Source organism: Acomys russatus, chromosome 13 (genome assembly GCF_903995435.1).
Source record: "Acomys russatus chromosome 13, mAcoRus1.1, whole genome shotgun sequence".
Lineage (NCBI taxonomy): Eukaryota > Metazoa > Chordata > Mammalia > Rodentia > Muridae > Acomys > Acomys russatus.
In genome coordinates, this window is record NC_067149.1 from 66,740,624 (window position 1) to 66,766,268 (window position 25,645).

Consider the following 25,645-nt stretch of genomic DNA (forward strand, 5'->3'; position numbering starts at 1 on the left):
TAACCTTGGCTATCCTGGGCTCACTTCGTAGACCAGGCTGGCCTCGAACACAGCAATCCCCATGCCTCTGCCTCCAGAGTGCTGGGATCACAGGTGTGTGCCACCGTGCCCAGCTTCTTGCTACACTTTTAAAGTTAATTTTTAAGAACTAATCGCACATTTGTTGTAGAAAATTCGATTATTAATGTTTAGTATTAATCCATAGATTATTAGATGTTATTTTATAACCTGCCACCATATCAATGAAAGACACAGACACCTGTTAGATTTTTAATATACCTTAAACTCTGGGGCTGGGCCAAAACTACCCCCCTAAGCTATCGTTTGCCCTCTAGCCCCACATCCCATGCCAATTGCTTTGACTATTTCTGTCTGGGCTTCTTCCCATCCAATAGCCCATAAATTCTTGCATGTTTCTCAGCTGGGCTGCTTTCATCCACTTCCTCAGAGCAGGTTGCTCCCAGCCATCTGCCACTGGTTCAGGCTAACCCACGGCCACTCTGTCTTTTCTTTTCCTCTCCTGTATCTGTCTTGTCTTTCACCCACTGATCCCCTCTTACCTTCCAAGCCCTCAAGCCCTGCCCCTGCTTCATTCTGCCCTGCCCAGGTATAAGGTATTAATTCATCCAATCAGGGATAATTTGAAGGCAAGGTTACACTTTGGGTCTATGAGAGTCTGCTGGTACAAGATGGCGAGCGGAAGTGGGTAAACAAAACAATTAACAATCAAGCACGAAGCGCCAGCCCATGCTGGAATATACCTTGTCTAAAGCCCTTCAAACAGAGGACGAATCATAGCCCCTTTGAAAATGTTTCCTTTTCTATACCGATAACAACTTATAAATGTGTTTGGTGACTGGAAATCACTTTATGTTTACCCACTGTAGTTACTTTCTACTCTGTCTGAATTCCTGTGTGTTTTCTTCCAGAGACTACATGCCATGTACCACAAGCTTGCCTTGAACTCGCTCACTATGGCGCTGAGCCATGTGCACTGTCCCTACCCAATGGAGGAATCTGCATTCAGTTCAGGCTTGGTAAAGGGCCTTTCCCTTCCCAAGGGTGGGGAGAAAGCCGTGGTCCTGCTTTCCTGTCTGTATAGTGCAGTTAAGGTTACCAGTCATCACTGTCATCAGCCAACTAAGGATGAGAACCCACTAGCAAAAGAATTAAGCTAATAGGCCCCTATTCATCAAGACCCAGCTACCTAGTTTGAGCAGGACTGTTGAGATACTTAGGTCTGTTTTGACTTTCTTTCCTTCTTTTATTGGCACCTCTAGGGGTGGAACTTTACACATATAGGGCACGGCTACTGAGCTGCACTACCATCCCTGAGCTTTTGTTTTGTAGAAAAATGCAAATAGATGCATATTTATCACCCTGCACAAAACTCAAGTCCAATTGGCTCAAAGAGCCAACATAAAACAGAAATACTAAATCTAATAGAAGAGAAAGTGGGGAAGAGCCTTGAACTCATTGGCACAGGAGACAACTTCCTGACCAGAACACCAACAGCTCAGGCTCTAAGATCAACAGTTAATAAATGGGACCTTATAAAACTAAATGACTTATTTTTAAATAATTTTTAAATTTTCCCTTAACTATTCTGAACTGAAAGTCATAAGTAATATAAGGTCTATTGATCTAAATAAAACTTGATCTAAAAACAAACGGAAAACCAAGCAAAAAACAAAACAGCAGCAAAAACAATGTGACATCTTTTAGCTGCAATACAAAGAAGACAAAATGGGGTGATTTACGATTAAATAACATGTATTTGAATATGTAAGTGTTCAACATATCTATCCTGGAAAAATAATCAAAACAGACACTTGGAAATAAATGCAGAGCTATCAGAGTTTTATGGCTGAAATGACGGACTGTTATAACTGGGGACAGTTTGGTCAGTGAGTGATATTTGAAAATAGAGAACAATTCTACAAAGTTCATAAGACAAGAAAACATGGCTTTACATTTTATAAATTTTGCTTTGAATGAAAACATTTAAAGCTTCCAAAATACCTCCCCTTGACACATAAGTCAAGTTAGACTGTTGATAAAAGTAATAAACTGTACCTATTCTGCTGTCTCAAGACTGAAGCTTATTCTCCAATGCCTCAGAGTATCATTACTATAGTTACAAAAATAATAGGAATAAGAAAAAGAAAAATGGTAGAAGAGGGGGTAACGCAAGGAAGAATCTGAGGTGCCTTGACTATTGCATGGTCCCCACCCCAGGTATAAATAGTGGAGAACAAACAATGCTTCCTAAACAGGAAAACAAATTTTTCTGCAGCCTAGAAAACTCATGGAAGAATACAAGTGAAAAAGTAAGTGGGGACTTTCATCTGGCAAGCTTCCAGAAGGTTCTGGAATTGCAAACAGAAGCCAAGAGGGAAACATAAGACAGGAAACCTCATGTCGATGGACTCAAGTCTCCACCTATCCACTCCATCGCTGCAGCACGCTGCCGAGAACTCATCCTGGCAGCAGAGAATGGCGCACATGCAAAGTGAGAGCATCTGCTGATGACCCTGGCACCTCTCAAGGAAGTCTGCTCTGAAAGGCTGTCTACGGAGATTTCAGAAGGAGGATGCTCTGTCTTCGCCTGTCTCAGCATTGGGGTTTGCCCACCAACAAATCGTGACATAGATCACAGTCTCCACAAGTTCATATAGAAAATCAAGAATATCATGTATTTTATGAACACTTATAACATGAAAATGATCAGATTGTTATTTTTCTAATCTAGAAGAGATATTTGAGGGAACCGAAATTAGAAAAAAAATCCCAAGTTAAAAATCTTCAGAGAGACTTGAACATTGAATTGAATTCATAAGACAAGATTCTTAATTAATCAGCAAAGAAGAAAATATTTTAAAATATTATTTAAAACTAAAACCAGATAAAATTAAAGTACTATTTAATTTTCAAAATAAGCTTTATTGTGAAGGTACTTGTAATGTGCAAGATGCAAGCTGTCAAGGAACCATGAAAAATAGTTGTATATAGAAAAAAGAGATTGAGGGTTGCTATAATAAATACTACAAGAGAGAATTAATGTGAAAAAATAAAGATGTATTAAAAGCACAAGTTGCCAAAATAAATAAATAAATAAAATAGGAAAAGAGAGTATTAGATACCCCACCTAAGTCAAGTAACTATTTCTGAAATGCTATAATTGTAATTTGCTATCTAGTTATATAATAAAAAACTCATGGAGTCAAAGCAGTGTGAATGATTCTAATTGTAAGATTTTCAGATTTTCAGATTAACGAAGAGATAAATGTTTGAGATTTCATTATGATTCAAAAATATGCTTTTTAGAAAAGAATACAAATATTCTTATATCTGACATTGTTCACAAAGGTGTACATGTGTGTGTGTATGTGTGTGTGTGTGTGTGTGTGTGAGTGTGTGTGTGAGTGTGGGGGGTGTGAGTGTGTGTGTGTATATGAGTGTGTGTGAATGTGTGTGTGTGAGTGTGTGAGGGTGGGTTTTGGGGGTGAGTGTGTGTGTGTGTATGTGTGTGTGCGTGTGAGTGGGTGAGTGTGTGGGGGGTGTGAGTGTGTGTGTGTATATGAGTGTGTGTGAGTGTGTGTGTGAGTGTGTGAGGGTGGGTTTTGGGGGTGAGTGTGTGTGTATATGAGTGTGTGTGAGTGTGTGTGTGAGTGTGTGTGTGAGTGTGTGTGTGAGTGTGTGTGTGAGTGTGTGTGTGTGAGTGTGTGAGGGTGGGTTTTGGGGGTGAGTGTGTGTGTGTGTATGTTGGGGGAATAGAAAGGCAAGCCAGAGGGAAAGATGGAGGCACTCTGTCTGACTGGATGGCAACAGCTGATATGGGCACAAGTAGATGCCGCCATGGATACGGTTGCTAACATGGGATGGGGTGAAGTAGGCATCATAGGATGGGTCACAAGGGTGATCACATTGCTTCTGCTGCAGCCATGAAGGTCACGAACGCTTACATGTAATACATCAAAGACTTGGACTACACATACTGTATTCACAGCAGCAATTTTCCACAGAAGGAGTTGCCCAAGTGACTCCTCACCCATACTCCTGAAAAAAGTCCAAGGAACTATTTCACCAAGCTAAGTTTGGATGGAATAATTCCTTTGGTCTGTCTTAGGTGTTTAGTCCAAGGTAAATGCCTGTTTGTTCATGACCCGATCCCCAAAAGAGACACAACCACAAATAAATTATCTAAACTGGTAATTTCTAAAGAAGAGGTATAAATGGGCAATATATGCATGGAAAAAAATTACAAAACTTCCAATTGCTAGGGAAATAGAAGTAAAAATCAGAATGAGATAGCATGCCACACACAGAAAAGCTACCATCAAAATGACACGTGTGGCCCTGGGCTAAGGTCGGGGCCTCTTTGTGCACTGTCAGTGGGAATGTAAGTCAGTTTAGCTGTTTATGAACATGATCTACCTACAAACTCCAAAAACCTGAAGCTAGAGCATCCGTTCGATCTAGTAAGCTTCCCTCTATTTTGACTCGAAAGGGGCTGAAAGCGCTACTGTCATTAATTTGTCATGTAAATATCTTTTCTGGACCCCTGTCAAAGGGTCATTTGACCCCCCACCCCCCAAAGGGGTCATGACCCGCAGGCTGAGAACTGTGCACTAAAAAGAGCACAGTGGCATTAGCGGGGAGCATGCCCGCAGTAAGGATGAGAGGAGCAGGGACAATTTTGGGAATCTTTCTCTAAGTTATTGGTCCTCTGTGGAAACGATCTAGGATTCTTCCGTGCAGGACCAGCAGGACTGCTCAGCGGGTAAAGGAGATTGTCACCAAGCCTGACAACATGAGCTGATCCCTGGTCTCCTGTGATGAAAATAGAGAACCAACTCTGATGGCTTGGCCTATGTACTGTGCCACATTCAGTACACACACACACACAAACACACACCTACAGTAAACTTAACATTCAAAACTTCTTTAATCTTTGTAACAGAGCAAAAGCTTTCTTACTTTATAGAAACTTTTGCACCATTTAATCTACCACAGAAAGAATGGGTGTGCCCGAGCTATCTCACTGCTGACCAAGGGTTACAGTCTCCTTTCCCGCTTGATAGAATGAGTGCAGATTCTTGAAACACCCTAAGAAGTTGGCAGAAACCACCTCTAATACAACTGAAGTGAAGCTGCAGTTCACAGAATGCTCTGGCTAAGCATGTGCCTCTAGTTGTTATCTCAGCCTCACGTTTCAACAGGCACAAAGACCCCGGGACTATTAACGAACAACTTCCATCAATCACGAATAGTTACTTCATTAAGTCTTAAAACGTATATCTTAGCCAGTCGTGGCGGTGCACACCTGTAATCCCAGTATTCAGGGAGGCTGAGGCAGGTGGATCTCTGTGACTTCGAGGCCAGCCTGGTCTGCAGAGTGAGTCCAGGACAGCCAAGGCTACAAAGAGAAACCCTGTCTCAAAACTAACAAACAAACAAACAAATAAACAAGCCAAAACCCAAAAAAAGTAGTACCTTTCTCTCTTATTAACATTTACTTATTTATACTTTATGTGCATGGGTACTTTGCTTATGTGTATATTTGTACATCATATATATGCCTGGTCCTCAGAGGCCAGAAGAGAGCATCAGACAGACACCTGGAACTGGAGCGAGAGGGTTTCAAGCTTCAAATTTCCCCTCTTCTGTTGTTTCCCAGAGTAATGACATACTTTACTGTATAAATATCACAGACCGGGCTGGAGAGATGGCTCAGTGGCTAAGAGGACTGTCTGTTCTTCCACAGGACCCGGGTTCAATTCCCAGCACCCACATGGCAGCTCACAACTGTCTATAATTCCAGTTCCAAAGGATCTGACACCCCCAAGCCAATGCACATAAAATTAAATAAAATATTAAAATAAATAAATAAATAAATATCACAGACCAATTACGGCCTTGACATAAAGGAAAGTACCACTGTCCTCCTAACCCAGGGCCTCCATTCCAAGATCCCCATTGGATGACCCACTGGATAGTTATGTACCCCATGTCTACTGTTCTTTTCCTATGCAGATCAATTTACAATTGATAAATTGAGTACAGTAAGAAATTATAACTACCAATATAAATTTTTTTGATGTAATATGCAGTAGCAATTGTACCGGGGATGTGGGTGTGACCCCTGTTGAACAAAGGCAACTGAAACCTCACAGAGTGGACTTGGGGATCAGAAGGAGCAACAACATATTATACCTGCTGCCTCATGCTTGTGAGTTTCATAAAGTGCTGTGTTCAGTTGTAGATCATGCATTTTTTTTTTTACTGCTGTATATTTTTTCCATTTTAAGAATGAGCTACAATCTATTTATGCACTCGTGTTTTGGGGGCACTTTGGGGGTTTCTAGCTCAGGCCACCACGCACAGCAATTCTCCACCGCACACCACTCAGCGAACGTGTGTACGTATTTCTGTTGCATCTACACTCAGAGCTGGGATTGGAGTCACGGACACGCGTACACACACTCAGCTGCAGAATGTCACTAAGCAAGCTTCCTAAGCGGTTGTGTAATTTACACCAGCAGCAGCTGTGGGCTTGAGTTCCAGTCTCTCCACGGCCTCTCGCACTGTTTCCTGTGGGAGGTCCATCCCATCCTACTCCAGGAATACACAAGGGGATTCACTAAACTGCACCCACTTTGCATTGGCTACCATTATAAAAGCACAAGTGGTAAAAATCATTTTATTAACCAAAATACAGGTTTAATTCGTTCAGAACTACCAAATTGTCCATCCCCTAAACAACGTGATTTTACTTAAATATAACACAACCTTAAAAATATCATTTCTCAATATATCTTTTTAAAATAGTACATTAAATTTATTCTTGAGTACACGCATGCGAATGGGTTCCCTCAGAACCCACAGGAGGGAGTCAGATCCCCTAGGGCTGGAGTTAGGTGGTGTGAGCTCCCTGATGTGGGTGCTGAAAACCCAATTCAGATCCTCTGTTCTTAACCAGGGAGCCAGCTTTCCAGCCCTCAGCATCCCTCTAACGCAGCCACCCCTTGGTGATGTTTTGTCAGTAGGTAGATGGAGTTCCCGGTGGGTGGGGAGCGGTACATTGCTATGCATCCCTTTCCTTGGCTCAGGCCAAGGGCTCACGTGAATGACCAAAGACATGATCTGAACAACAGTTGCATTTCACCTAATGTTGACTAAGATTTCCCTTCCCTAATTTTGGATAAACATTTAAAGGGTTAAAAAAAAATTTAATTACAGGTGTGTCTGGGGTAGGTGGGTATGTACACACCAGCTCAGGTGCCTAGGGAGACCAGAGGTGTCCAGAGTCCCGTGGAGCTGGTTATATGAGGCTGTGCACAGCTCAACATGGCTGCTGAGAATCAAACCCAGGTCCTTTGCAAGGCCAGCATGTACCCTTTACACCTGAGACATCTCCACAACACATGGATAAACATTTAAAACATTTAAAGAATGGGCATAACATAGTTGACTTTTGAATTTTCTTGAAAAGGGAAAAAAGATACTGGGTAGCCATGAAACCAACACAGGATCAATTAACACCTTTCTCTCTCTCTCTCTCTCTCTCTCTCTCTCTCTCTCTCTCTCTCTCTCTCTCTCTCTCTCTCCCTCCCTCCCTCCCTCCCTCTCTCTGTCTGTCTGTCTGTCTCTCTCTCTCCCCCCTCCCCTCCCTTATGCACAGCTGTGGGGACTCCTTCTCTCCCTAGTAGGGCAATGGCTGCTGAGTTCACCCAAGCCTCATGCAGCAGACTCAGGGACAGCTGAATTCTCACATTAGAACCAACTTGCGCCCTGCATCCGCCTCCTCATTTCAGAATTCAATTAAGCCCGCACTCGATTCTGTGACACCAGCCTTCTACAACAAGCCAGTAAAGACATTGAGAATTGCAAAGACTGGTTCCAGATAGCAGAGATTGCTGGTGTGGCTGACAGTGTGGATGTGTGGACGTGCCCTCAACCTGGGATGGTCCCAGCCAGCAGACATGCTGGAGCTAGGCTCCTAAGTATCTCTCTCAACAGTAAGTTCTTCTGTAACTTTTCTTTTTTAATTTTATTAATTTATTCAGATTACAACTCAATTATTATCCCATCACTTGTATCCTCCCATTCCTCCCTCCCTGCGGCTTTCACCCTATTCCCCTCCCCTAGGTCTATGATTGAGGGGGACCTCCTCCCCACTATGTGGTCATAGGCTATCCAGTCTCATCTGTAACTTTTAAAAGCTGCGGTAGTGTACTCAGGTGAGGAGGCACACATCTGTGATCCCAGCACTTGGGAAAGAGTGGATACAGGAGAATCAGGAATTGGAAGGTATCCTTGGTTACACTGCAAACTCAAGGCCAGCCTCAGACACTTAAGACTTTGCCTCAAGAGTTATTGGAGGCCAAAGTTCTCAACAATGGCAACAGAAGATGAACCCAAGTTCAGGTCTTGCTCACTTATTGGCCAATGTAGATCTTAAAGTACGGCAGAAGGATTATGCATTGTGCCTCCTTCACAAAAGTTCCTAGGAAGCCAGGAACACACAATGCATGTGACAGAACACAGGAAACACTGAGTGTGCATAGTACATACTCATCATGGATGAGTATACATTACAGGGTGAAAAGTGAGAATTCTGGAGGGCTTAGTAATATTTGCAGCAAGAACAATTTTAGAAGCCCAGTGCAATTCAGTCTCCTGAGCGGGAGGTCAGGAGTTCAAAGGCATCCTCAGCTACATAGTGAGTTCCAGGTCATCCTGGGCTGAGGTCCTATGTGGTGGTTTGAACATGAAACATCCCTGTGGACTCACACATTTTCATTCTTGGTCTCCAGCTAGTGGTGCTGCCTGGACCATCACAAGATGAAGCCTTGCTAGAGGAAGTAGATCACTTAAAGCCACACCCAGAGGCTCTAGCATCGCCCCACTTCCTGCTCACTCTCTTCCTGAGATACAAAGTCATAGGCTGGCTTCCTGCTCCCACCACCATGCCTTCCCTGCCTACTCTGTGTCTTTCCACCACGGTAGAAACCATCGCTCTTGAACTGTAAGTCAAAGTAAGCCTTTTCTCCTTAAAGTTTCTTTTGTCAGGATTTTGACAGAACAATAAGATATAAAGTAAGACACCTTCCACAGAGCAACCAAGCAGAAGAGTTCAGATGGCAGGCCTCATGGAAGGCAGCAGAGGTAGACACCACCCGCCAATATCATCGTTGTTGCTGTGGTTAGCATCCTTTCTGAACAATTTGTGGGATAGAAAAAGAAAGAGAGAGTGGGGAGGGAGACAGGTTTGAGCACTTGGGTGCTTCTCGGGGGCTTCAGCCTAACACCAACCCACAGCACACACCAAGCCCTCTATGTAGAATAGCCAGCGTCCAGGCAGCTGCTTTCGCCATAGGTCATCACAGGGGACTCATGAACTAATCGGAATTAAACATTTCTCAAAGATAGCTTCTATCTCTCTGAGCCTCAAAGGGGTCATTCAGCCTCATTAGAACTTAGCCATTCTGTGTGTGCAGGGACTGAGGGGACAGTGGTGACATCCATGAGGGCCGGGTCTGTGACACACATTCAGATACACCCGTGTGTGAAGTAGGGTTTTGTGCCCCTGCAGATTCCATCCTGAATAATCGAGTGACATCACAGATGTCCTCAAACTCCAGGCACAAAGAGAGCCTCTGTCAGTGGAAGATCAGAGACATTTTCTGATGATTATAAATATAACTAAGTTTTCTAAACCAGAGAATCACGATACACATTAAAATTAGCCTATCAATGCGGGGCCAAAAACTGCGCAAGATCCCTTATTTTAAATCCAAATACAATTCTTGTGCTAAGCATCATCTGTGAGTGGATTTATCACATATCCCAAAGTTTCTCTGAAGAAGGAACCTAAAGCAACTCACACACACACACAAACACACACACACAAAAGACATTTAGACAGAGTGTAATACTGAGATTGAAACAGTGTAACCCTTGGTCGCATCCACTATCGGTCTCTTCACCAGCATTTGAGCTAGCTGGTGTCTTTATCAGTTTAAAAGCCAGCAGCAGTACCAGCTAGCTTGTTCTCCATTTTTTCCTGTTACTCAGCTTTCTTCCTTCTAATCCCTGCTTCCCTTTCCTCTTTCTCCAAAACCCCCTCTCTTCTGTAGTACTAAGCAAAAAGGACACACTTGGAACGAACTGACCACGTTCAGCGATGAGGACCTGCTCCGGGCAACCTCTGCCTCACGTGTTTACCACGGCAGGTATGCTACTATGTCACCAACTCTCTTGGCACCTTTCTCAAGAAACAACTAAGAAATGGGGAACCTGTTTGCAGTGTCTCTGTGATGGTTTAATAGGTGTGTTGAGGTGAAAAACCACACCCATTTTCAGAGCATGTTCCTTCCTTTCTTTTCTTCAGTATTTAAGCTACTGGTGTCTCTCTTGTCTTTAAAACAAGACAAAATAACAATGCAAACATTTCCCCAGCATCCCTTTAGCCCTCAAAATAAATAAGTCTGAAACTCTCTATTCTTGAGGTAGGCCCCACTTTTTGTTCTACCCTCAGTGCTGTGGGGTTTGTGGGGCTGTTTTGCCAATCAGCTTGTGTTAGATGTTCAATAATCAATAATTAACCACTGTCTTAGTCTTTCCTTCCATAGTCCTGGGCTTGAAAGTGTACCCCGAATTCACATGGTAGAACATTAACCCCTCACGTAGTGGTGTAGAGAAAGGAGGCCTTTAGGAGCCGCAGCCATGAGAGCTATTCTGGGAGCAGGGCTCTGAAAAAGCCTGGGCTTAGCATCCGCACCATCCTGCGTGCTTGAGCACACCTGCACTGTTCACGTTCCTTTCTCCTTCAAAATGGCTGGAAGTCCTCTTAAGGCCAGATGTGAGCCCCTCAGCCTTGCTTTTCCAGGCCGTTAGGACTGTGTGAAGTCTTTGTAAACTTACCGGATTCAGGGAGTCTGTTCTAGGAACAGCGGACTCAGTCACATTCTGTCCTCAGCTTCCAGGCAGTGCCATACCTAGAGTCTTTTTCTAGAAGCAATCAGTGGCCATCTTCTTTGTTACCTGCTGGCCCCTAGCCCTGTGGGAATTGCCAATCTCCCTTGCATGTTCCGCAGCTTCCAGGCTCTACGCCTTAGGACATGACCCAGAGTCTACGCTGTCCATGGCTCTATTCATCTCTACAGGAAGCCTTCCAGAGAAAACCCAGTATCCTCAGCTTGGGGTAACTTCATCTGGGTGCCACTATCCCAGTTGGTCATTTCAGTCCAGTGCCACAGAGCACTTTGCTGCTGAAGGCGTAAAGACATAACCCCTCTTCACTCCTGGCCGCAGTCCCCCCTACACCTGACCACCTTGTCATGTCTTCCAGATTGGCAGGTGCGATCTGACAGCTCTAGAACTCTAAAGCCATCTTGCTAGTTAGCTCATCGACACCACTGTCAAACACACAGGTGAAGACACTCATTCAACTTCTTTCAACTAATCTTGTCTCTGGGTACACAGGGCTCATCCTCGTGCAGCCTAGTGATCCCCACAATGGCATTCGCTCCCCCTTTGACACCCTTACTCTGGGCACCAGCGTATTGCTCTTCCTGTATTCACTACACTTGACCTTTTCCAACACCCACCTTCACATCAACTGCCTCCCCCATGCAACACTCCCCCGCGTACTATCCCCATTAACTTGTTAGCATATGAAATAATAGCTTTTCTTATGACATTTTCACACATAGTTGGTTTTGGTTGGCTACTCTTTTTTCTTTCCCATTCCACCCTGCTTCAGTCTTAATCATAAAAGGCTTTTTAGCAATGACTGCCTTGATGTGGGCTCAATGACCCAGCTCTACAGTTGTATCCGTAACTATTATACAATTGGTACATATTACAAATGTATTTAACAGATAATAACACATCTTAAACAAAGACTAAATGTAAATAAAGTTAGTCACTTATTGCTCATGCCTTGTTCATGCCAGCTGGTGGCTGCCACAGCAACTGTAACGTTCCTAAACATGTGTAGCTGCAGCTGGAGAGCAGAGGTTGAAATGGCTCCTCTAGACCAGCTACAGCTACAGGGTCAGAATAAAAGGAAGCCACTGTGCTTGTAATATGGCCATGGCCAAGCATTGGAGCTGGCTCAGTACCACCCCAGAACAAGATGGAGCTGTCTCAACACCCCACCCCAACAAGATGGAGCTGCCTCAACTCCCCACCCCAGCAAGATGGAGCTGTCTCAACACCACACCCCAGCAAGATGGAGCTGTCTCAGTACCACAGCACAGCAGATGGTAAATTTCCAATCTTTAGGAGAGACGAGACACATGCACACCCTGCACCCTCTTCAATGTCACCAAGCCCCAATTGGAAAAGCCAAGGCTAAGGGAGCATATGATGGTGACTGTGTTGCAGGTAACACTGCCTAAACCAGCCTCATTTTGACTTCCCACATGTCCTGTAACCCTCCCAGCTGCTCATAGTTCCAAATCCGATTAGCATGTCCTTTGGGAAACCAGACGACTCTGATGTGCAGGTAGCACAGTCCCCCAGTTTGGGTGAAAAATGTCTCTTTGTGAATAAATATTTATACCTCAAATCAAATTAGCTCTGTTGCCATGGTGTCCCTGCTGTGGGTACTGGTACTGGGTTGGCTTTCCTGTAGGACCACCCCCCTTTTAATGAATTTCCTCTCTTTTATAAGCATTGTGTGAGGCTGCTCCTGTTGCTTTGGCTGTTGTACTTACTTCCACTATTATAACTTTTTCTGTTTCTTTGTTTGTTTGTTTGTTTGTTTGTTTGTTTGTTTTGAATCAGGATCTTGCTCTATAGCTCTGGCTGGCCTGAAACTCAGTGTGAAGCCTAGGCCAGCCTTGAACTCGTAGTGGTCTTCCTGCCTCTGCATTCCAAATTCTAGAATGACAGGTATGCTCCACTATGCACCATTTACTTTATTACTATCAGATATAAAAAATGGCGTCATTAATTTCTCAGATGGACACAATAGTGAGTGACATACTGTTAGTTATCTGACCAACATCTCTTACGAAGAATACGTGTGTCCAACCCTGCCTGTGCTAATCATTAACAGGGCTGTGACCGAACCCGGCACTCTTTACTCTTGTCTCATAACCCTAACAATGACATAAGTGAAACGAGCAATGGACAAATAAACAAAATGCCACCAAAGGCTGCCCTTGTGTTTATATAATGAAACTTGCGTGATGACACCAGAGACTGAAAAAGGATGGGTTTGCCTAGATGGGACAGTGGGGCGAGGGAGACAGCTCAGTGGATAGAACGCCTGCTGTACAAGCTCAAAGGCCTGAGCTCGGATCCCAGCTCCCACGTGCACACCTGTGGCCACTGCACTGAAGGAGGCAGGAGCAGGGACTGGAGGGTTGCTTCAGCTTTCTGGCCTGCGTACTTCTCTGAAAAACCTTCAGTGAGAGACCTAACTTCAAGGAAATAAGGTGAATAGTTGCAGAACATGATACTTGATATCCTCTCTGGTCTCTGCAAGGGCTTGGAGGGTGTGCACACCTGCCCACACACATGTACACATACAAATAAATACCACACACACAAAGAATTAAAAAACAGAAATGTAGGTAAGTGATAGGTAGGTAGGTAGGTATATAGATAAGATATAGATAGATAAAAGCTGATAGAAAGATAGATGATAGATAGATAGACAGACAGACAGACAGCTGATAGATAATTCAAAAGTTACATGGCAAAGCCACACATGAGTGGAGAGTGGGGTCTGACTTTCACATGAACTCTGGTGCCCCATATTTGACCACGTCCCCTGGAGGGGGAGACCTGGTGGCACTCAGAGGAAGGATAGCAGGCTACCAAGAAGAGACTTGATACCCTATGAGCATATTCAGGGGAGGAAGTCCCCCTCAGGAACAGTCATAGGGGAGGGGAATAAGGGGAAAAGGGGAGGGAGGAAGGAATGGGAGGATACAAGGGATGGGATAACAACTGAGATGTAATATGAATAAATTAATAAAATATAGTTTTAAAAAACAAAACCAAACCACGAGCAGCAGTAGTGTAGTGTAGTTGACTATGAAGAAGGCACATCTGCACCATATCTGTATACAACCAGGACTGTGTGTGTGTACAGAAGCTGTGAGGGAGGGAAGGCTTTGCACATCACATACCCATCCTCCAAACTTCAGCTTCACAAGGCAAACAACAGCTCAGGCCGAGGTTCTGACAGGAAGCAGAGCCCACGTCCTGCAGGTTCCTATTGAACGCCAGGTTGTGGGTGAAGAGATTGAAGTGGGGGTGCGGGTGCGATATGATTACCCTATAATGTGGTTTATATTTTGAAAAGGATCATGCAGGCTACTGTGAGAGAAACAAATTGGGGGGTGGGGCACAGGGTGGTTTGGTAAAGTAACATGACCAAGTTAGGAAGCTGTCACGCTGGCGTGTGGAAAAACGAAGGCAGAAGAGGGACAAGGCAATGGAAAAGGCTCAGCGTGGAAGCTGCAAGGTGCAGCGTGCAGATGGGGATCTGGGGTTCGTAGACAGACTTAGACATGCCTGTGCACGTTAACAAGAGCATCTGATCACGATGGACCTACACAAACGCTCAGTTATGACTTCACCTGATTATAACGAACATAATCAGCTGAATGGATATTAATTTAAAGGGAATAATGATTTTGAGAAAATATTGAAAGTGCACTCATAATGAAGAGTCATTTGAAAAATCTTAAACACCTTTGCAGTCAAATAAATGCTTCCTAGTCATCAGCAACATATTAAGAGCTTTTGTCTACGAAGTTCAGTACAATAGGAATATTGTTCTGTCATGACTGCTGCATCCTTGACTAATTTTTTTGCACGGGATGCTGTCAGCTCTATTAGTGGCATTCTCACTGCTTAACGTGAGAGCTCATTCCTTTCAATAAAACGCTACTTATTTTATTATATGTCTGTCTATGTGCACATATGTGCGGTATGCATGAGGGAATTCACATTTACATATGTGTGCACAGGCATGTGGGGGCCCAAGGCTTTGGCTGTCTTTCTTGATGGATCTCCACCTTACATGTTGAGGCAGAGCCTCTTATTAAGCCATGAGCTCTCGGTTTTGGCTAATGTAGCTATCCATCTTGCTCCAGGAACTCCCTGTGTTGTCCTTACATTGGGTGGGATCATAGGCAGGCTACCATGTACATTTGGATTTTTTTGTGTGTGTGTGAGGTTAGGGACCAAAATTCCTCTGAGCATCACACGTGTATGACATCTCCATGGCCCCTCTCCTTTTGCTCTGAAGGTTCACTAAGGCAGTGGCCAGCGGCCAGCCTGTCTCCACTGGCCTCACCAAAATTATACAGGAATAGATAGGCATTAAATAAGGCTTTCCTGGGCTTGGTTTTGTTTGTCAGAACAGACTCACCCAAACATTAACAGGAAGTTAAGTAGAAAGGATTTTTAAATCAAACTAGTTGAATTAGTCTCTATTGAGCTTTATATCATAACCCCTGGGAGTCTTAACATGCACAAATAGAGATTAAATAGTCCAAAAAATATTAGAATGGTTATTACTATGGTTATAGCCAGAAGTTAAAACAGGCAAAAGAATAAGTATTAAAAGTCTCTTTGTTTTAGAATAGAATTCTTTTTTTAATTTGTTCAAAATTAATAGATGTATTTAATTTCATGCATGTTTTGCTCAAATGTGTGTTTGTACATGACATGCATGCCTGGTGCCCACAGAAGTCTGAAGGTGGAGATGAGTCCCCTGGGCCCAGAGTTATGACTTAGAGTGGTGAGCTGCCATGTGGGTGCTGGGAGTTGAACCCGGATCCTCTGGAAAACCAACCATTGCTCTTAACTGCTGAACTGCCTCTCCAGTTCCCCAGATAGAGTTCTTCATGTTCATTTATTTTTGTGGTTTTGGGCAGTAATTTGTGGTGTAGTTCATGCTGGCGGAGAGCAGAGCTCTTCCCACCTTCTACCTTTCAAGATCATAGCTGGGAACCGCCAAGCCCAGCTTCATACATTTATTTTTTAAGTAATACAAATATCCAAGAGTGAATCTAAAACCAGGAATGTGTGTTTACACATATGTGCACATGTATTTGCAAATATATAAGTTTCTAACTCTGCCTATATATAATATACATATATGCATATATCTGGAAAGATACTCAGAAACTAATAACAGTGATTGCCTTAGGAAAAGCAAGAAAACAAAGGAATAGAAGGCAAGAAGAAGAGGGTTTAGGGATCTGCTAGAAATATATCCAAGGAAAAGTAAAGGTGGATGCAAAATGTAACATTTGAAAGCAATGGCAGAAGTCAGTCTATGGCTAATCTGGCCGTAGGTTGCTACCAAACAAGGCGCAAGGGCTACTGTGAAAGATGCATATGGCCACTGCTACAAGTAGACGTCCAGTTAGCTCCAAGGAATGACACTGAGAGAAAATATGGAAGGCCGAAAACATCACTCCTTGGAATAGAACAGTCTACAAAAAATGTTATGTGAAAACCTCATGTAGGTCTGATCAGGATCTAATCTCTGGAGAGCTTCATATTTTTACTTTTTGACAGAACGTGTGTGTGTGTTGTGTGTGTGTGTGTGTGTGTGTGTGTGTGTGTGTGTGTGTGTAGGTGTGTGTGCGTATATGTACACTCTTTCTACGAGCATGTTTGGAGGCCAGAGGTCCACATCTTTCCTAATTGTTGTCCCCTTAGTTTTTTAGGCAACAGTCTCTCAGTGAACCTGGAACTCACTGTTTTCCCTAGATCTCATGACCAGCAAGAACCAGTTGTGCTTACGGAAGCAAATAACAAGACTCATGATACAATGCTTTAGGGTTCTTAATCTCCTCTCTTGCCTGTGTACCAAATGTTCACTCAGCAATCAGTCCTCCAGCACAGGGCAAACTGTCCAACAGGAGCCTCTGATTTCATCTTTAACTTCAGTGCTTTTTCAAAATCAGACCTCATAAACACACTTCAGAAAGCCAATTAAATCTATGGTTTTTCTTTTTCACTTTGCCTCCATGTGCTTTTAATGTAGAATTTTCTTCTACACTGAACACCCATTAGTTGGGCTTCATGAGGAGTTAGAAAATGAGAAATTGACAACCGAGGCATTGAAAGTGGTACTCCTCAGAGGGCAGGGGTTGTGATCATCGTGGCCCCAGGCTGGAATTTATAAACAGCTCAAGGACACCAAGATTCTACAGAAATAATCCTTATGGGGAACACTCAAGAACACCCACAAATGTAAAAGCTGATTATAAATACTTTGAATTTTGGTTCTAACACTCAGAGGGCAAAACCAACATGCATAGAACCAATTACAGAATCACGAGCCAAATGTTAAAGCCCAGCATGCACACCATAGAGGACTAGTTCTGGGGTTCCAAGGGGGTGCACACCATGGAAGGTTAGTATTGGGGCTCCAATGGTGAGTGCACACCATGGGGGCAGGGTTAACATAGGCCTTCATTTTTTCCAGTTTCCTGAGAAAAGGACAAAGCCCAGAGAGCAACCGACAGTAACAGAGATCTCCTCAATGGGGTGTGAGGATCCTAACAAGTGCTCCCTGATGACATGACAGACAGCCTATATGATGGTGCAGCATCTGTCTGTCTGTCCACGTATTAACTTCATCTGATGTTTCTGGCCCTGCACTCAGAATAAAACCACGCAACCCTCTGACCCCACTTTCACACGCAAGCGAATCCAGCTCAGAAATGAAACCCAGTCACAGGGTCTTGCTACTCTGAGCAAGTAGTTCATTCGGGAAGTGCTGCACCTTAGGGGGGCACAGCAATGGGCTTTCAAGACCCAGCAAACCTGGGGTATTTCCTTCCAATCTCAGGCACCATTTTATGAACCATCTACAGGTGCCCCCCATGCCCTGCCTGGACATCAAAATAATCTGAATCTCCCAGGCACTAAAGACAAACAGGGGAGAGGTGGCAGCATGTTAAATCCATGGGGCTAAGGAACTGCCTCCCTTTTTTTTAAGGACACCATCAATTAAACCCAGGGGGGCAGGGGGGACAGTTTACTAGTTAATTAGTCTGGGGATGCGGGGTCTTTCATGTGTAATTCAGAACAGGGTCACCTGGTGTGCAGCTCTTCAGAGCACAGGGGAAGCAGGGAAGCCAAACAATGCAAGAGAGGTCAGCACAGAAAGTGACAGCACTGGCACAAAACTGTTCCTGTGTGACCTTCACCCTGCTGTAAATAAAATGAGAGTCCCGTGGGGTCCTTTCCCCCACCAGCCCAGGGAGAACAAACAGATTCTGGCCCTCTCGGGGAGTTCTAAAAAGACATGGTGTTAACTAATTGTTTTATAACCCAATTAAAAAGGAAACAGCCAGAGAAATGCAAATAAAGCCATCAGGATTCTATCACATCCTAATGCATAGTACACACCAAAATCATTGACACATCCTCCCTGGGTGACAAAAGTGGTCCAGGTAACACACCACAGAACTAGGGCTGGAGGGTAAATCGCCCAGTTCTGTGGAAGCAGAAACTGAGCAGTTTGTTAATGCAACACCTCTCCTTGTGAATTCTCAAAGGATGAGGTAATTCTTGTTTTAATTGTTGCCTCTAAACTTTCGGGTTGTAGACAAGTTGATAAATGTAGCTGAAGAAAGATTCATGTTCGAATTGAGCCAAACCGTGTATGAGGTCAGCCTTGTGTCTACCTAAAGGGAGAATAATAAATGTCGGGCTAAGAGTGTATTAGTGGCTTCATTCAGAAAGAACGAGGCAGGAGCTGCTGGGGTGGGCTGCCGTGCTGGGACCCTTTACGATGCAAGGCCCTGAAAAGTTCTCCCACAAAGGACACTGTGTCCAAAGATGCCATATAGAAGCCAGCCACGGAGAACTTTAGCATCAAGGGCACAAGTTGAAAAGAAAACAGTTTAATAGTTACGAGCGCTCAAGACACTGCCTCAGCTCTAGAGGAAACATTAATAAAATGATCTTACACATCATATCTCTTGGGCCTGATGTGGCACACACTTCTAATACAACAGTCACATGGCCGAGTATCACATACACACACACAAACACAACACACACACACACACACACATGCACATTAAAATAAATAACAGAAAAATGGGCAACAAAAAGAGAAGACAGGCAGAAAAAGTGAAGGGAAAAAAAAAAAAAAAAAAGACTGAAAATGGTCTAAAGCTGAAGTCACAATGAGCCAGAGGTGAGGAGGCTGAACTAAAGACAGTGGACAAGATGGTACGAGCAATAGAAAACCTCTCGAATGACATGTTAAGGGGCAGGCTGCAGAGATGGCTCACTGGGTAAGAGCCTGCCCTGCTCAGGCAGAGGTCTGAGTTTGGTTCCTAGCATCTACATTAAGCAAGTCACAACCACCTTAGCTGCAGCAGCACCGAGACACCCAGTGCCCCGTGGTGGACTCTGTGGGTACCCACACATATACTCCCTCACAGACATGTGTATATACACACATTGTTAAAAAAATCACCAAGGCCAATTTTAACACAGTACTTACATGACTAAGAAGTTTCCCTTTTACACACTTAGTATTAAGAATAATTTTCTTCTAACCATCCAGAAGGATTAACCTCACAACCTGGCTCTTTTGGTAACACGCCATAAGCATTTTCTCTGGATGCATAATTTTTTTTTTTTTTTATGAGAACTCATTTCATTGCCCAGGCTGGCCTTTAACTTCTCCAGGCTCAAGCCATCCTCCTGCCTCAGCCTTCACTGTGAAAGGAGACTACAGGTGTGCACATGCCCCACCATGCCTGACTCTCTGTTACTAAGAATTTTCTCACTTAGTTTTACAAATGTACAATCTTTCCAGACAGAAAGAATAAAAATAAGCTCAGAGTGAAAAGTAGAAAAAGCAACTTGGCCGTGAATCAGGCTGGGCAGACAGTCCCAGACAAGCCAAAGGAAAAAAAGTCAGGGAACAGTGTCTCCCCTAAGGCCACGCACCAGTTGCAGAATTCCATAAGGGCCCCGTCATTCTTGCCAGAGGCACCGGAGACTCATTTTGCTGTTTTCTCTTCCAACTGAGGAGAACTGTGTGCTGCTATGTAGCTTGTGTGAGCTTCTGTCACTGTAATGAAATGCCAGAGGTGTTGAACTTATGAAGAGGAAAGGTCTGTAGCCAGGCAAAACCAGCCCTGTGATATGATGAGGCAGCACAGATGGTCCTGGTGGGACCATCTGGCAGAGCAGGAACACTGTGTCCTTTGCAGGGACCGAGCCACAGAGCACAGGCCTCCAGCTGTGCCTGCCTCCTAACGGTGCGACTCCCCCATGCAATGGTGCCTTACAGAAGCCTGCTTAGCTCATGGTAGGCAAGGAAGCAGGGTGAGGGTACAAAGAAGAAAGGACCAAGCCATGCTTTAAAATGAAGCCCTCCAGGGCACTGGCTGCCTGTGTCCCCTTTGAGGTCTCTAAGAACTCTCTGGCAGGGAGCCAGAGTTACAGGAGATGCTCTTCCCGTGATCTCCTCAAAGGAGTCCCATGATGCTTTGGAACACCCCCGAACACAAGCCCTGCCATTTGCTTTTGCCTGACAGTGAAAGCTCTCCGGCTTTGGGGCGTCTGGTGAAGAGCAGCCCAGCGTCCACTCTGTGGATGGATGGGATGTGGCGTGGGGGACTGCTGAAGACGAGCTGGCGCTCTTACTTTTCTGAGGTGCTACTGGCCTGCACGGGTGGATAGAGGAGGCATAAACACACCGCTGTAAATGTGATGGAGCGATGCAGACAATGTCCTGGGTGTCTAGTGGAAAGGCTGGGGTGTTAGGGTAGGGTCTTGGCTACCAGGAGAAAAGACCTATGTGGATTCAGTGGCATATAGGGTTTGGAGTGGAGCAGTGAAAACAAGAGGCAAAGGAGAGGGTTAAAGCGATCTGAAGGCAAAGAAGAAATGACAGTGGATCATGAAACAATGGGTAAGAGGGAAAGAGGAGAGAGGAGGGGCCCTGATCTAGTAGTCCATCTGGAAAGTGGGACAGCAGAGGCCCTTGCTACTGCTTTGCAGCAGGGGGCCGCAGCTCGTTTGCTATACTGCTTGCCTGGCACACTCGCAGCCTTGGCTTCAGTCCCCTGGACCAGTGATGCTCGCCTGTAATCCCAGCACTAGGGAGGCAGAGGCAGGGGAATCAAGAGTTCCTGTTCCCAGCTACACAAATGTGTGAAGTCAGCCAGGGCTATAAGAGTTCTTGTCTCCAAATAAATGAACAAATGAAAAATGGAGACCGACTTTTCACTTCTTTTGTTTGTTTGTTTGCTTTTCCTTTTAAGTGTGCAGGCTATCTAGAGCACAGAGACTAGATAGAAGCCCTCTGCTATTCTGGCTTAAATGCATTTTTACTAAGCATATTACATTATAGAAATCTTTTTATATTCGTTTCCTCTCAAAATCTTAAACTGTACTCCAAAAATACCATTTGCCCTTGAATAGACTAATAAAGGTCAGTAAATTTAAAATATCTTGGCTTTAGAGAAGATCTTTAAAAAGAAGCATACTATTTATTTCAGAGAGATTGTCTACCTTTTCAAAACCCAACAACCTTTTGGTAGTTTGTGGTACATGGGAAAAGTCAATTAATTAAATAAACATCAACATAAATGCAATTATTTACTGGCAATTATAGGTGGAATATAGGGTCCAATAATGTAAAATAACTGATCTATAATGGCTGCTTCCTCTGCTGAGCTTCTGAGTGTGGTGAGGAGCAGGGGCAGAGGGCCCTGACAGCAACCGCCCTTGAGTTGTAAAGCTCTGCCTATGGTTTCAAACTCCCTTCTAGCATTCTACAACACTAGCTGCCACAAACTGTCACACATAATGTGTCTAATTCACAAACATCGTACTTTTATTTTCTGTACCAATGGGAGAAAAGAAACTTGTTAGCGTATCCGTAAGAATGAGGAGCCAAGGCGCGCGGTCCACGGCAATGGCACAGAGGGGCTCACAAGGCTGCCCCTGCCTTTCAAGCACTCAGGTCCAAGACCAAATGTCACACTGCTCCCTGGCAAGCCTTCCCTCGGGCTCAAATAGTTAGGATGAAAAGTGAACACCCCAGTGACCAGGAGGCCAGCAGGAGACCTGTGGCCAATCAGAAGGGGGGGCACTCAGTGGGATGTTGTCACTAACTCTTATGAGGGCCACCGATTCAACAAGCGAGACACCTTGCCGTATCAGGCTAAGTTTCACCGCACCAGCCGTAGGGCACAGCCAAGCCAGCTTGACCATTTCACCTCTGCTTGGCCCAGTAGGACGAGAGCCGAAAGGGAAGTGTGCTCGCTTTTGAAACCGGGATTTGTCGCATGTGTGTCTGCTGACACTCCCTAACATGGTACTTTGCATTTATTTTGCAAGATCTATATTGATCCTACACACAGAGAGCTGAAACCACTTCTCCTCCAGGGGGACCTGTCAATCAGCATGTCATTTCTTCACATACAGCATGTTCCATATTTTCATTGCTAGCACAACCAGCAGTGTTTTGGTCTCATCCTGCGTTAAGCTAATGGTACATTTCCATGAGTGCTTAAACATGAAAGGAAGAGAATAGCTAGAATTTAATACACAGCTACTTGTGCACTTTAAACATATCTAGTCTTAAACACAAGACAAGCCTAGAACACCACCCTTGAAAACAGTCCTTCTGCCCTGTGCCCGGGCAGGTGAGAGGACAGAGAATATCGGGCACACTTAAGGGACATAAACATTTGTCACACCAATTTCGGCCACTCCAGGATGGTCCTGGACACATTTCCCCCACCACACACACACACACCGTTTGAGAAATTACTGTAGACTGTTCCAGCTATGGAAAGTGCTCGCATCCTAGGCGACATAATAGATGACACCCCGACTCCTTAAAGAGCACCCTGATAATATGCAAGGCTAAAATGTCAGAAGCTATTAGAGGCGCTCAGATGTGCAGTACGTCTCCATTTCTGAGCTCTCCCCTCGCACCGCACAGCAGCAGACAACAGGCAAGCAAACTGCTCAGCTGCGAACGTTCCAAGCCGAATAATTACAACTTGTCAGAAAGAATTAATTTTCCCATTTCTCATAAAGATGTGTAAAAATTACCATGTTATTATACACTGACACTCTCTGGAGGCAGACACAAAATTTAATTTTGAATTCTTTCCGCATATTAAATTAAATCCATAAATAAGAGTTTAGGCATTCACTCGGAAGCATATGTTCATTGGGAGCGAAAGCCAACACGAGCCCGGCTGTAATGGCTGTTGTAATGTTTTAATAGCTCGCTTCTTCTAAGCACCAATAAATTTACATGATCATAACAGTCGTGGGCATACAAGAAGCCCATTACTGTCTGGGCATAAGCAGCAGCGCTAACAGGATGGAAAAATGGAAAAAGGAAAAAAAAAACTCTTCAATAAAATTAGGCGACTGCACTTGTCAGCTGCTTCATGATTGAATTTTTAATATTGTGGTCAATTGGTCAAAACAAATAATGGGATAAAATATCTTAATGTATTTAGAACCTGGGTCTGTAGTTAGGTCCGCTCACAAAAGAGTAGGGCAGTTTTTTGTTTGCTTGTGGGTTTGTTGGATTTTCAAAATACAAACATTTTCAATCCTGCTATTTCGAACAATTTCATTTTTAAATATAGGCATTGCTGTTCGTCATTTCCCAGGGGGCATTTCTGCTCATTCCTGGCATATCATATTTGTTTCGATGGACAGTAGATTTTGGTGGGGATATTGTTTATTTGTTTGCTGTTGCTTTTTGGCATTGTTCTTTGCCACTGGAGTCTGCCGTGAGGGGAACCTGGTAGGGAGCTAAGACCTGAGACACAGTAGCACCCTGGCCCCTAGCTGCATGGCAGAGTATTCTCCAGTGGGAACACCAGTGAATACAAGCGCATCAGCACGCCCACACCATAGTGAACACGCCACAGCCTTAGAGCACAGGTGTGAGCACGTGGCCATAGGTGATGCTTGTGAGGGTCTCTCCTGAACACACACATTACTTCATAACTCCTCCAGGTGAGTGTGCTCTGCTTGGGAAGCTCGGTGAAACTCTGATGTGGGTTACCAGACCTAAGTATTTATACAGGATAAAGAGTCCAAGCAGTCCTCACCGCACATGCTCACACAGGCAGGATGGTGTTCCGAATCCAGCCACTCGTGGGAAGCCAGAGGATGGGGTAGGCCAGGCCAGTGAGGGGGGAGGCAGAGTAGGAGTGATGCTTAGAGACACAAGTAACACAAATGGTTTTTTCCTCTAATAAGTCCCACTCAAAATTTTTTTAGTAAGTCCCACACAGGAAAAAAGAAAAGAATAGTTTTTTGGCTTTTCCATTTATTTTTAAATCACTGATTTTTCAAAAGATTCAGAGAAGATCTTTTTAAAAAGCATATGCCTTGGCTATTTTTGAGTATTTCAGAAAGATAACAAGTTGAAACTATGAGCATATACCGAGGAAGAAGCCATGCTTCCCAGAATGTCACCAACCAACTCTAAGACCTTTCTGAACCGAGTCATGAGGAGAATGCTTGAAACCACCCTTGACATCCTGCTCTGCACATGCTTAGCCCAGGGTGGAACAGCTATGTGCAGGGTATTTCCCAGTGTCATTAAGAGAAAAGAGAGTGCATTCTGTCACCTGGAGATAGGTTAGGGGAAGAGCAGCTGCCATATACTTTGGTAATAGAAGATGGTGACTGTGTTAAAAGTCCTTGAGAGGCTGGACGGCTAGCCCAGAGGTTAAGGGTACAACGTGCTCCATACAGAGGACTGGTATCCAAGGCAGGCAGCTCACACCAACCTGCCACTTCAGGCCCAGGGGGTATCTGATGCCTCCTTCCGGCCTTCAAGGTCAACTGCACTTATGTTCACATTCACACCAAGACACACACACACACACACACACACACACACACACACACACACACACACGCATAAATAAGTAAATAAAACAAAATGAAATTAAGTGTCTCCCCCATTAAACTAGCACATGAGCAGATGAAAATACCACAGACCTATGTGTACTAGGTTAGGAGAGACTATTCTGACAGGACCTCCTTTCAGATCTGAGTCTCCTGCTTTGTACATGGTTGGAAGACTCCATCAAGACCAAAGGACTTCTTGATCATTTCGGAGAGCCACTTGACAAAGAAAGAATGGAGGAAGGAAGGAAGGAAGGAAGGAAGGAAGGAAGGAAGGAAGGAAGGAAGGCGGGAGGAGAAAAGGAGTATAGACAGGAAGTCACTGAAGAGGCTCCTTGAAAACTGGGATAAGAATGCTGAAGTGCCGCTCGTCACAACTGAGGGCCCCTGGCAGGGTGTGGGGGACCGAGGACTCAGTTTTCTTTAAGGGGCTGGTGCCTGGGAGTTTGACCATGCTCCAGGAAGTAACACAAACTGGATTTAGTGGAGGGGGTTGGAAGAGATATTGAGGCGGTATGTGTGAAGGGAGGGTGGGTGGGCCTGGGAAGGATGGAAAGCAAATGTGATCAGGGTGAACTGTGTATGAAACTTGCAAATAATTAGTAAAAATACTATGTTGGGGGCGGGGAAAGCCACCTCACTCTTCCAAAGGATAGGGACCAAATCTTACTACACACAGAAGAAAAGATTTAAAAAAAAAAAAAAAACTCTCTTGAGTAACAAA

At 44.3% G+C, this 25,645-nt stretch overlaps 1 protein-coding gene across 8 annotated transcripts in view; it reads right to left on the reverse strand.

Annotated features, from left to right (window-relative positions):
• Sox5 (SRY-box transcription factor 5) overlaps positions 1-25,645 on the reverse strand; it is a 775,369-nt gene that overhangs the window by 503,636 nt on the left and 246,088 nt on the right. The window lies entirely within an intron of this gene.